This window comes from Fukomys damarensis, unplaced genomic scaffold (assembly GCF_012274545.1).
Source record: "Fukomys damarensis isolate Sample0158 unplaced genomic scaffold, DMR_v1.0_HiC HiC_scaffold_16, whole genome shotgun sequence".
In the NCBI taxonomy this organism is placed as follows: domain Eukaryota; kingdom Metazoa; phylum Chordata; class Mammalia; order Rodentia; family Bathyergidae; genus Fukomys; species Fukomys damarensis.
Genome location: NW_022900928.1, coordinates 40,201,100 through 40,212,646, shown reverse-complemented (window position 1 = coordinate 40,212,646; position 11,547 = coordinate 40,201,100).

The following is an 11,547-nucleotide window of genomic DNA, read 5'->3' as shown; positions in this document are numbered from 1 at the left end:
CCTCCTCCTCCTCCTCCTATTTCTTCTCTTCCAGCCACTGTGAATTTGCTCTGCCAATTGCATGAAGAGAATTCAAAGAATCTTAAGTTTGATGCTTAGCTCAAAACTTTGTAACTATGAGATCTGGGAATGTTATTTAATATCTCTTATTTGAATTTCTCATCTGTAAAGTTCTTATGAAGTAATAATTACTTCACAATGTGTGGGGACAATCAATAAACATAAATGTGACAATATAAATGAGTAAAGTGCCCACTGCAACAAAGAAGACATTCTCACAAAATGGCACATTTACTTAGTAACATATCTATATTCTGGCCAATGAAGGAACATACCTGTATTATGAATTTAAAATTTGTCATCAATTTATAGTTTTTGTCAGTTTTGATAGTGTGAGGTAGTCTCCCAGAGCTGGCTTATTCTAGAAATGATGATGAAATTGTATTATAGAACCAGCAAAATTTCAAAGGAAATCATTGTCTCTTTAAATCTTAGCCCCTTTTTCTAGTTTAAAACTGAGTAAAATTATATTAAAAAGAAATAAAGCTCAGGTATTGTGGCATATACATACAATCCCAACTGTGTGGGGGGCTGGGGCAGGAGGATTATACAATCTATAAAAAAGAAATAAATAAAAGAAAGAAAAAAGGGTGGAAGGAAGAACGTAGTACTTGCCTATAATAACCAAGTTCCATGTTTTATGCCTAAGAGCAGAATGTCAACAGTGGTTAGCAAGTTAAGAGTAGGGTAGAATCCAATAGAAGTTAAAATTTGGGGTTCAGTTGGTTGCTAAGCATGCAAGTTGTTTCTCAGAGATAGGAGCCACTGTTACAGTCTCCACAGCTTTGAGGTGTCTGCTGTGGGAAGAATCTCTCTGAACTCCCTGTTATATTTTGCTAATATTGAGATTCTTCATGTCAGTGCCTTCATGCCATCAGTTTCTTTGACCAGAGTGCATATTGCTCCTTCTCCTTCATTGCTTCTATACCTACCTATCATTTACATTTCAACTCCAGAGCCTCTTCCTCTGGGAAGACTTCCTCCTCTCACACTACCAATATTTTTCCTATGATTCTTTGAACTCTACCTTGACCTTCACTGTAGGCATTCCAGGGAATATATTTTATTCTGCATCTCCTCTGTGTATAAAAACTGGGAATGTGAGTGCTTTGCTTACTTGCCTATTTAAATTTTTGTTCTCTCTTCAAGGTGTAGCTCAGCTCAAAGATAGGGTTGAGTTCCCTTGATATTATGAAGCTCTTCTACAATAAGCCTAGGCTTTTGAATTGCTTTTAAATTTCAGATCTTCCACTTATTAATTATAACTTTACATTTGTCACTCATAAACTTTGAGAATCTTTTAAAAAATATCCCTCTGTAAAATACTATCTGGAGATAGTATTTGCCTTACAAAATAACAGTAACAGTAAGTTTACCATATATGTAAAAAGCAAGTATCTAGTATGTATCATGGCTACTTAAGAATCTAATAATTCTTTCTCTCTGTTCAGAACATTTTTGAGAATCTTTATTTTATGAATCCTTTCACAAGTTACCATATTTTTCCTTGTAATATTGATATATGTACATTTGTCCTCTCCTTATCCTTGACTTTTGGATTGAATAGATTTTCCGTTTTTAACATGTATGTGAAGATATGTTGTTTATGTCATACACTCAATAGACATGTGTTGACATTCTCACTGGGAAAATAGGTAGCAGAAATATTAAAGCTAATGTATAAACTTACTGCACTGCAAATACATAAACTTTCAAGAAGAAAACATTTTATCATTTTATATAGACAAGCACACAAAATATCTCAGGAAACACTGATGTCCTGTGTAAACTGTAGTATGTTTGACAAATGTTAAGAATTTTTAAAAATTAGAATAAAATCAGCTTAAAATTTTTGCCTGTTCTACGGTTACATTGAATTCATTCCATCACATCTGTTTTCATTATTTTCCTTCCTAAAGAAGTGAGGCAGAATTATTTCCTGATGAATGAAATTAAGCTCATTATTTTTGACCAGAAAGAAATTCACATAATTTTGTAACAATGTCTGTTTGCTAAATGCTGCATGAAAGTTCTATGCATCTCTGGCATAAGGAAACAGAAACTTTCTTTCAGTGTTCTTTTCTACTGGAAAAAAATCTTACACCAAATTCACAAAGTGTGGGTGTACAGCCAAGGGAGAGTGATCTTCACTAAACACATTTTGTGTTTTTCAGATACATGGACTATTTTTTTTCCCATTCCACAGGAATCTAACACAATAAATGTACCAAATCTTTTTACTTTGTTTTAGTATCTAGATATTATTCTTAATCCCACTTTTTAGGAAGTTGACCTCTGGCTTTGAGCTTGTTGACCATCTGTGTTTCTAAAACTCTAAAAGCTACAAACAAGTTACTAAGAAGAATTACGAACTGAGGCTAAAATTAAAATTAAAGACAACTAAAAATATTCTGTATTCTCATTTCTGAAGCCTTGAAGCTAAAGGTTAGCTTTTTAAAGAAGAGTTCACTTTATGACCTTTGTTGAAAATACTTCAATCATTGCCATCTTACGCAGGAGAACGTTAACTTTATATGGAATCTGGGTCACTTCTAATTACATAAAGATTGGGGCAGAGCTGTTTCAGGTTTAGAGCTCTCCCACCTATTCTTTGGACTACTGTAAAATAAAACGTAAGAGTATTCAAACTTGTTTATTTTTAAAATTAAATTAAAATGTATCCTGATAATCAGCAATCCACATCTAGCGCAAAATACATCTGAGAAGTATTTCTCTTTACATGTTTAAACTTTCATGTGTTCATTCACAACAAGTATATATTTACATGCACTATAAGAGAGGTATAATGCTATGCAGACTATACTTCAACAGGTACAGTATTTGTTCTGAATGTAGTCCTTATCCCCTTCTCACTGGATATACACATACATGTGCATAAAACAAATTCTGGAACAAATTCTCGTATAAAAGACATGGCCAATTAAACCTGCTATGCTGTTTTCCTTGATAACATCCTAAGACACAAGGCTTTTTTCTCATGCATCCTTTTCACTCACTTCTCTGTGTATCAGTCATCAAAACTATTTAAAAGTGTACAATGAGTATTTATAATAAATAAGTACTGTATTTCCCTATGCTATGCAAAACAAATATGGTTCCTATTTCCAGACAAGTTGCAATTTAGCAGAGGAGACAGACACTTAATCAACTGGCAACTTAAAAGCCTACATAATAAAATTATATATGAAAGCACAAGCTATTGTAGAATGAAACCATAAGCTATGAGAGAGAGTACAACAAGATTTAATTTAGCTTGGGGGTTTAAGAAAAAAAACTCTTTAAGAAAATAGCACTTAATGCTATTTCTAAGAATGACTAGGAGTTAGTCAAAAGAGAAATGGGAGAAAGAGAATTTCAGGCAGCCTCTAGTAAGGAAGAATACAGTTGAGTTGGGTCTGAGCATTGGAAGAACAGAGAATGGTTAGTGATGGAAAGGTAAAGAGGAAGTAGAGGCCAGATTAAAAGAGCAACCAAAGTAACTTTTAGTAGCTCTAGTGTAAGACCACCAGGGATCTTAACCAAACGTTCCGAAGAACTACCAATCAGTGACAGTGAGACAACACCCCAGAGGAACTGAATGAGCTGCACCCAAGAATGGGGTCAAACAGACCCTTATTAGTCTGGCCACACAGCCCCTCCAAGCAACGACTTGGAGAGCGCCCCGAGCCCAGAGTACAAGAGGGTTTTAAACATTTCTAGATGGGGTGGAAACAAGCAAAATTACAGAAGCAAAATGTGGCAGTTAGAAGAAAGAAACAGAACATATAGTTTGCACAGGATGAGGCTGACAATTCTGAGATGAAGTAGAGCTGTGGTCAATCTCTATAGGAATGTCATTTCCATGACAAAGTGTAGGGCTAGGGTTAATCTTTACGGGAATCATCTATTTCTTTTACCTGGAATGTTCACATTTGGTGTTTGTTCCTGACCACTGTCCTGAGCGAACACTGCCTTTTTAGTGACCTTGGGCCTTGTTTTCTCAAGAGGGCGAGTTTAACCTTCAACTAACATGGCGTCCATGCTGGCACTTTTACACCTGACACTAGATGTTTTGGAGGAACCAAAATGTCCTTTACTAGTTCTAGACACACCTTTCTAAGCTGCCTTCTATGCCTTGTGTGAACACATTCCTCATACCACTCAGGGTACAAAGCCCTGTGTTGTGTGTTCTGGCCATGTGTGTACCCTCTTTATCCACCCCACCTGCAGCATCCTCTGTTGGGCCACTTTCCACAGTCTCTGGCTCTGATACCAACCTGTCAACACTTCTCATAAAGATACCTTTACCTCTCTTATGCAAAAAGAAAAAAAATAGTATTATTAGGAAATAGGCTGAGAGATAAATTAGCAATTGAAAATATATTCTTTTAAGCTCATGATATACTGTGTATTTACCATTGTTATGATAGAGAACACTTTAATAGAAAAACCCTACAAAATGTCACAATATACCATAACGTCTACCCTTTGCTTTGTTTAGTTCAGAATTAACCAGCACCTGTGGCATCTAGTCTCCCTTAAAAATTTTGTTAATGAAAAGAATCATTGTTTGCTTTGTTGACCAAACACACCCCCTTTCCCTTGCCTAGAATATATAGCTAAATAAATTTTAAATGTAACCTCCCCTACCAAAGAAGTGCTACATCCGGGTTGAAATTCAACTACCTTGCCGCCACTTATCAAGTATCAGCAATATGAACTGTGAAAGTGCAATGTAACCACTTGAATGAGATCAAGGCTGTAAAACCCTATAAAAGGGGGAGTTGTAGCCCAGTACTGGATCAATCAGGGCGCCCCATTAGGTGTCACTGATCCTCATCAATGGAGTAAACGTTTGTCCTTTTACTTTCATTCTGCTGCCTCTCTGTATGTCACTTGCCAATTCCTTCCATAAATTATTTTCCAGTAATTTTTGTTATGAAAAATTATTTTTTCATAGAATGGCTTTAGGTTTTGTTTATTAATACCTACTTGTATTACACTAAAGTTCAAAATTTAAATAATTTTTTTCAAGATACTTTATCTCTTCTTGGACTCAGCCTCGTGCTCTATGCCTGCCAGCCCACACATCTAATGTTTTTTATCTGAATTTTTCAGGGAGGAGAAGGAAAAAACATGAAAGAAAAAAGTAAACAAAGAAAAGAGAAAGAAAGAAAAATGGGGACAATGAAGTATTGCAAAAGGCATGAGTAAAACTTAGATTTGGAAAGTGAATGAAGTCACAAACATAAAGACGCCTTGGTGAATACATACCCGTCTCATGATCCCTAAATCTGGCTAGCTATTGGAATTACCTGAGAAACTTTTGAAAACAAGAATCACAAATAGCTTGGTAGAAAAGGTGTTTATCCCCCAATAAACCTGTTTTTGATGTGTTCTAGTGTAAGCATTCTCAATCTATCCCTTGCAATTGCAAGGGACTGTTTTTGTGTGATTATTTATGTGCTTGTATGCACACAGGTGTGTTAAGTGGGAAGATGTTTGGAGAGCATGCATCTCTCCTCTTACACTTCAGCCAGGGCACATTCAAATGTAATATATTTTCTATATTAGTCCTCCAGGCAATATTTCATTAAAAGGCTTTCTGCTTTAATGTGTGTGAAAGTATTGCACTACAATATTGTGCCACCCTTAGTGACAAATAGAAGATAAAATGAAAACTCAGAGTCTCAAGAAAACTCTGAAAATTCTGAAGGATTCTCTTTGAAAGAAAAGCACTCTTCAGTGCAACGGAAATTACTCCAATTTGCCAACTTTATTTAATATTGTATCTAATAATGTATATTATTATAAAATATTTTATATATCGCAATACATTTTATTGTTTCATATCAAAGGGCAATTAAAAAACTGATGACTTCTAAAACAAACATTTGATATTTTTGAAACACTGATATTTATTTTATTTTATTTTTGACAGGGTCCCTCTCTGAAATTCAGACCAGGCTTCAACTCACTAGGTAGTCAAAGCTGGCCTTGAATTCATGTGATCCTCCTGCCTCAGCCTCCTGAGTGCTGGGATTATAGATATGTCCCACTGTGCCTGGCTCAACACTGATAATCAGAAAAAGACTTTGTTGCTAAATTGTGACAAACCATTGAGTATTAGACTTATTTTTTAATCACTGGGCAGATTTACTGTATATGTTACACATAATTTTTATGTATGTTTATTTATACAATCTCTCTTAAAGTTTTTCACATTACAAAGACTGTCATTTGTTAAACATTTATCCACATCTTCAATTGTGTTGAGCATCCTGCAAAAGAAGAAATTGCTTAGCCACTGCACAAGAAGTTCATGTTCTATCTGGAAAACACGCACATATGGGGGGGCAAAAAAGAAAGAAAAGAAAAAATCATTCAACCGTATCAGCTCAAATATAAAAATGAAGGTTGCCACTAACTCCAAAGAGAGTATGAAGGCATAAGGAGTTAGAAAAAGGCTCCCTACTGGAGGTGAGATTTGAACTGCAAAGCTTATTTCCACTGATTGTTTCCAAAGTGCCTTTAGACACGCTTCAGATGAACTGTAGCACATAAAGATCTATGTGAAACCTATTTGCATCAAGTTGCACTGCATTGCATCAAGTACAACTGGAGCTCATCTGACAACACGTAGAGCTCCTTTAGAGGGCCTCCTTTAGGTAGGCATGTATTGTCAGATTCTAAAGCTTTCTGTTTTCTTAATTACTCTCCCACATCTCATTTAATGAGCATTAACAGTTGTGCTCTGTTTTTGATGTTGATTTATTTTAAATATTTGGGAGGTAGCCTGCTATGAGGCAAGGTAGAAAACATTTGAAGCTAGACAGCCTAGATTTTAGAACTGAATTCACCATTTATTAGACATGTGACCTTGGACAATTTATGTTAAATATTTACAGTTGCTTCATTTGCAAAATTGAGGTAAATACGTCTTTTCAGTTACTTATGTGCCATACAATTGAGCAATATAAGGTTGTGTCTTTAATATGCTTAATGTTTCATAAATTTAAAAATTTTGATGATAAAATGCATACTTTCAGTGTTTTCAAATAATGGAGTTTTGCTCTGAAAGATGACAAGCTAGTTCTAAGTAATAGTATAGTATATACTTCCTGGAAAGTTGGTCAACCTATGCAAGTGATATTGAGAAAGGTAGTACAAATCTACTAGTGTGCTTCTGATATGAACATGAGAAATAAACCAAAATAGATAAAGACTCATTTTTTCTGGATTTGAAAAAGTATGATTTATTTCAAGCTATAGAAAATCTGAGAAAGCTTCATAGATAAGTTCCATTTGTTCTTTAGAGCAGATAATTGTTCAACCAATGGAATAGTATGAGAGAAATAAAGATAAGAAAACATTTTTTTCAGTGTTGGAAAATTCTCATTGAAACATGATTGACCCATTGCTTTCTTCTTGTAACCCCTTCCAAAAGACAGAATACTATATTTTACCTGGTGAATAACAATGTCAGAACCACAGGACAACTAAACAAACACGAAGTTAAGAGACCTAAATTGGATTTCATTGTGTGGATATGAGCTAGTCATTTTCTTTCTATTTCATCCCTATCAAAACAGCTAGCTTGGCATGTGACCCCCTGTACTCTCATCTATACAATCATTTAAAAGACACCATTTTTGAGCAACTACTCTATTACCAGTATTGAACTAAGCAAAAATAAATCCCTGGCTTCATGAAATCATAAAACTAGTTCTACTTAGTATTTTTAAAAATTATTTTATCCCATGCATCATCAGGAACCTCATTATTTTGAAACACAGTTTATATTTGGAGAAAATGGTAGTAGGATGTAAGGTACTATAGAACAGAGGCTAGAAAGCTGAAAATCACTTTTTCCAGATTTCTTGAAGCAAATATTCTGGACACATTTCGGTTTCACCAATCAGATGCACAGGCATGAAACTTGAATTTAAATTGGATTAAATAGAGAGAAGGGGCAGGTGTGAGGCATCTGTTTTGCTGGTGTGAATCACAGCAGAGCAGAAAGGTTATGGAATAGCTAGGTTAGTGGCTTCTCCGTGCAGTAGGGTGCTTCATTAAGAAAGTGAACACAGTACTGTCCTGCAGCTTTGGAAGTCACTGTTGGAAGTTCTACCTAAGAATCTGTTGTTTAATTTTTTCTCCAAATTATTTTAGCCATTTAATGAACATTTATAGATGGTGTTCTGCTGAAAGTAGCCTTGGCAATTCTGTATCCTGCAACCATACACTGACAGAATTGATTAACTAAACAAGAGACATATCTATAACAGATTAAAATATGCTTAGTCAAAATTTCCCATACTGACATGAAAGTAATAGTGGTTTGAAAGATGTTTGCCTTGGTACTTAAGTATAATAGTTTTCTTTTCAAGTATTTGAAGTCATTAATTTGTGTTGTAAGTCACAGGATGAAACGTTTCTCCAAGCATTTGGCTAGGAAATTAACTATTCGTTTCAGGGGAAATCAATTATACACCGAAGAAACACAGACTGATTTTGTGAAATATTAGCCTAAATAAAATGCCTAGCAGTTTTAGCCAATGTTCTTTGTTTTTGTTCCAAGACTGTTTGTCACAAGAAATCTGCTTAGACTTTTAGTTTCCCTATAACTTCTCATGCTATAGAATAGGTGATATTTAAAGAGGAACTTTAATTTCAAACCAGTAGAAAAAAATATACACTCCTACATTAAAAGTTGATAATGTACTGTTTATTTGGACAAACTCCTATCTAATTTGGCAAGTAATGAAAATCGATGTTAAAGTCAACCCAGTTTACTTTATGAATCCAAAAATTCATAGTGAAAACAATGAGAAAAGGATTCATCTCTATTTTCCCCTTTATTTTCTTTTCATGTATTTACATGAATTCAACCAGAGTAAAACTCTTATAATAATCAGACAGAATTTTAAATGCATTTGAAGTGAGAGTGTTTGTATACTACACAATCCTAGGAAGTGGAATGAACCTTAACTGTACAAAATTAATGACCCTGCAGTGCAATGTGGTAAGCGCTTTAATCTTCAGAGTAAAAGAAGAAATTAATTCTCCCTATAGTCAAGAAAAGGCATTGCAGAAAATGTGATATTTAAAATCTACAAGGCTGTTAGAGCTGTTATGGGCTAAGGAAATGTGGAATTTAAGTAAAATGATTAAGGCTGGGTCGGTGTGATTATAGACATGAATGTAATAATTTCTAGAGCTGTAATGAATGCTGAAAATATGTACCTGGCTATATATCATGTCTCATAATGTGAACTAAGTACTTAGAACAGGGGGATCATATCAGTGAGTCATAATGATTAATTATCATGAATAAACATGTTTAGCATCACAAAATTATCAAATGTTCAAATTGAAAGGTTCTCTAGAAACTATCTCACTAAATTTCCTACACCAATCTATTCACCTACAGTTTGTGAACATTGTATAATGAAAGCTATTGATTTCTTGCCCCTACTCTGCTGGGTATCTTCTCAAAAGTATTAAAAGAATCATAACACAGCAATATTTGCTCATTCACATTTATAGCACAATTTGTAATAGCTAAAATTTGGAAGCAGCCCATTTGCCCATCCACTGGAGACAGGATAAAGAAGATGTGGGGTTTTTTTTTAATAAAATGGAACGCTACTCACCCACAAAGAATGATAAACTAGAGACATTTATAGCTAAGTGGATGCACATTGAGGCCATACTCAAGTGAAATTAATAAGTCACACATGTGTAATTACTGAATAGTTTCTCTCATATGAAAAACTAAAAGTGTAAATAAAGATCAAAATATATAATTGATATTGTGTAATATGAAGAAAAGGTCTAAAAGAGTAGGGGAGGTGGGAGGAGTAGGGGAAAGGTGAAACGGGAAAAGATGAGGAAAGGAAAAACATGGAAACGATGTCTTTGTAAACAGGGAAGGTGGATAGGGTGAAGGGAAGGCTGGGAATGGGGAAAAAATAAGAACCCAGCTAAGTCATGTAAAGTTACAAGATCTCAACTGAATGTGACTGTATCGTATAGCTAAAAAGTACCAATAAACTTAATTTTTTTTTAAAAAAGCTGGTAGTACTGGCATATCATGAGCAAACTGCAGAGAGAGAGAGAGAGAGAGAGAGAGAGAGAGAGGAGTGATTAGAGAGATGGTCATGAGCCATATCACAGAGTCCTATGGGTCATGGTTAAAATATGGATTTTATTCCAGGAACAGTGGGAAACCATCAGATAACTTTAAGCAAGAAATGACAAAGAATGCCAGCCTTATGTACTGCAAACATGTACTAGTAAAAAGTTAAAAAAAATTAAAAAATGATTTGCTCTAATTTATACAACTAAAAAATATACATTGTGTATTCTGTGAAGATGGAGCCCAGAAAGCAGGAGCTGAATCATAAGACCAGTTAGATATTAATTTAAGAAATACCGAATAGTTTCTCTGGTGTGAAAAACTATAATAATACATAAGATTCTAATAAGATAATTGACAATGTGAAATAGGAAGAAAAGGGCTAAAGGTGTAGGGGAAGTGGGAAGGGTAGGGGAAAAGGAATAAGGGAAAAGAATAAAATATGAGAAAATGAAAAAATGGAAATAAAGTGTTTGTAAATGGGGAGGGGAGGAGGGGTAAAGGGAGGACAGGGACAAGGGGAGAAAATGAGAACCAAAACCTGTCATGTAAAGGTACAAGATTCCAATGATGAATGTAACAGTACTGTATACCTAAAATGTACCAATAAACTCAATTTAAAAAAAAAAAGAATTGAAATGGCTAGGATGCACCTAAGCATGCTGCAAAATGACAGATTTTTAGATGTACTTTGGAGATATGAATAATTCACTTGTTAATTTTTTGAGTATTGAAAGTAAGCATGAGAACATTTACAAAGTTCCCTATATATTTGGCTTAAAGGTGAATGAGAATCTAGTTCTGTTTGAACATGATAAATTGAAATTTCCATTGGTCACCAAGGTAAAAATGCCATAACTTACCTGCACATCTGAATCTCACAAGAGTTATCAATGATCTAGATAGAAATCTGGGAGATAGCATGGAGGTAGTTGTTAAAATGTGTTGTGTACATATACCTACTCTACAACTCGACACCTGTTATAAGGAATATAAACAAAATGTACTATGTGAGTGTACAAAAAAACAGGAAGAGAATCAAGATATGGGTGGAAGGCAGAGGGTGGGAAAAGAAAGGGAATAAAAAAAGGAATTAAGATGTGTTTTGCACATGTATGAACTTCCCACAGGGAATGCAAACATCGTGTACTGCACATATGCACTAATTAAAAAATCATAGCCTGGATAATATTCTCTGTGAAGACAATGTAGATAGAGAACAGATGGAAACCTGGATCCCTACCTTGGAGCATCTCAATAGTTAGAGATTGAGTAGGAAAATTGGAGCCAGGAAAGGAGGCAGGTAAAAGACTAGTGAGGTTAAAAAAAAAAAAAAAAAAAAAAAA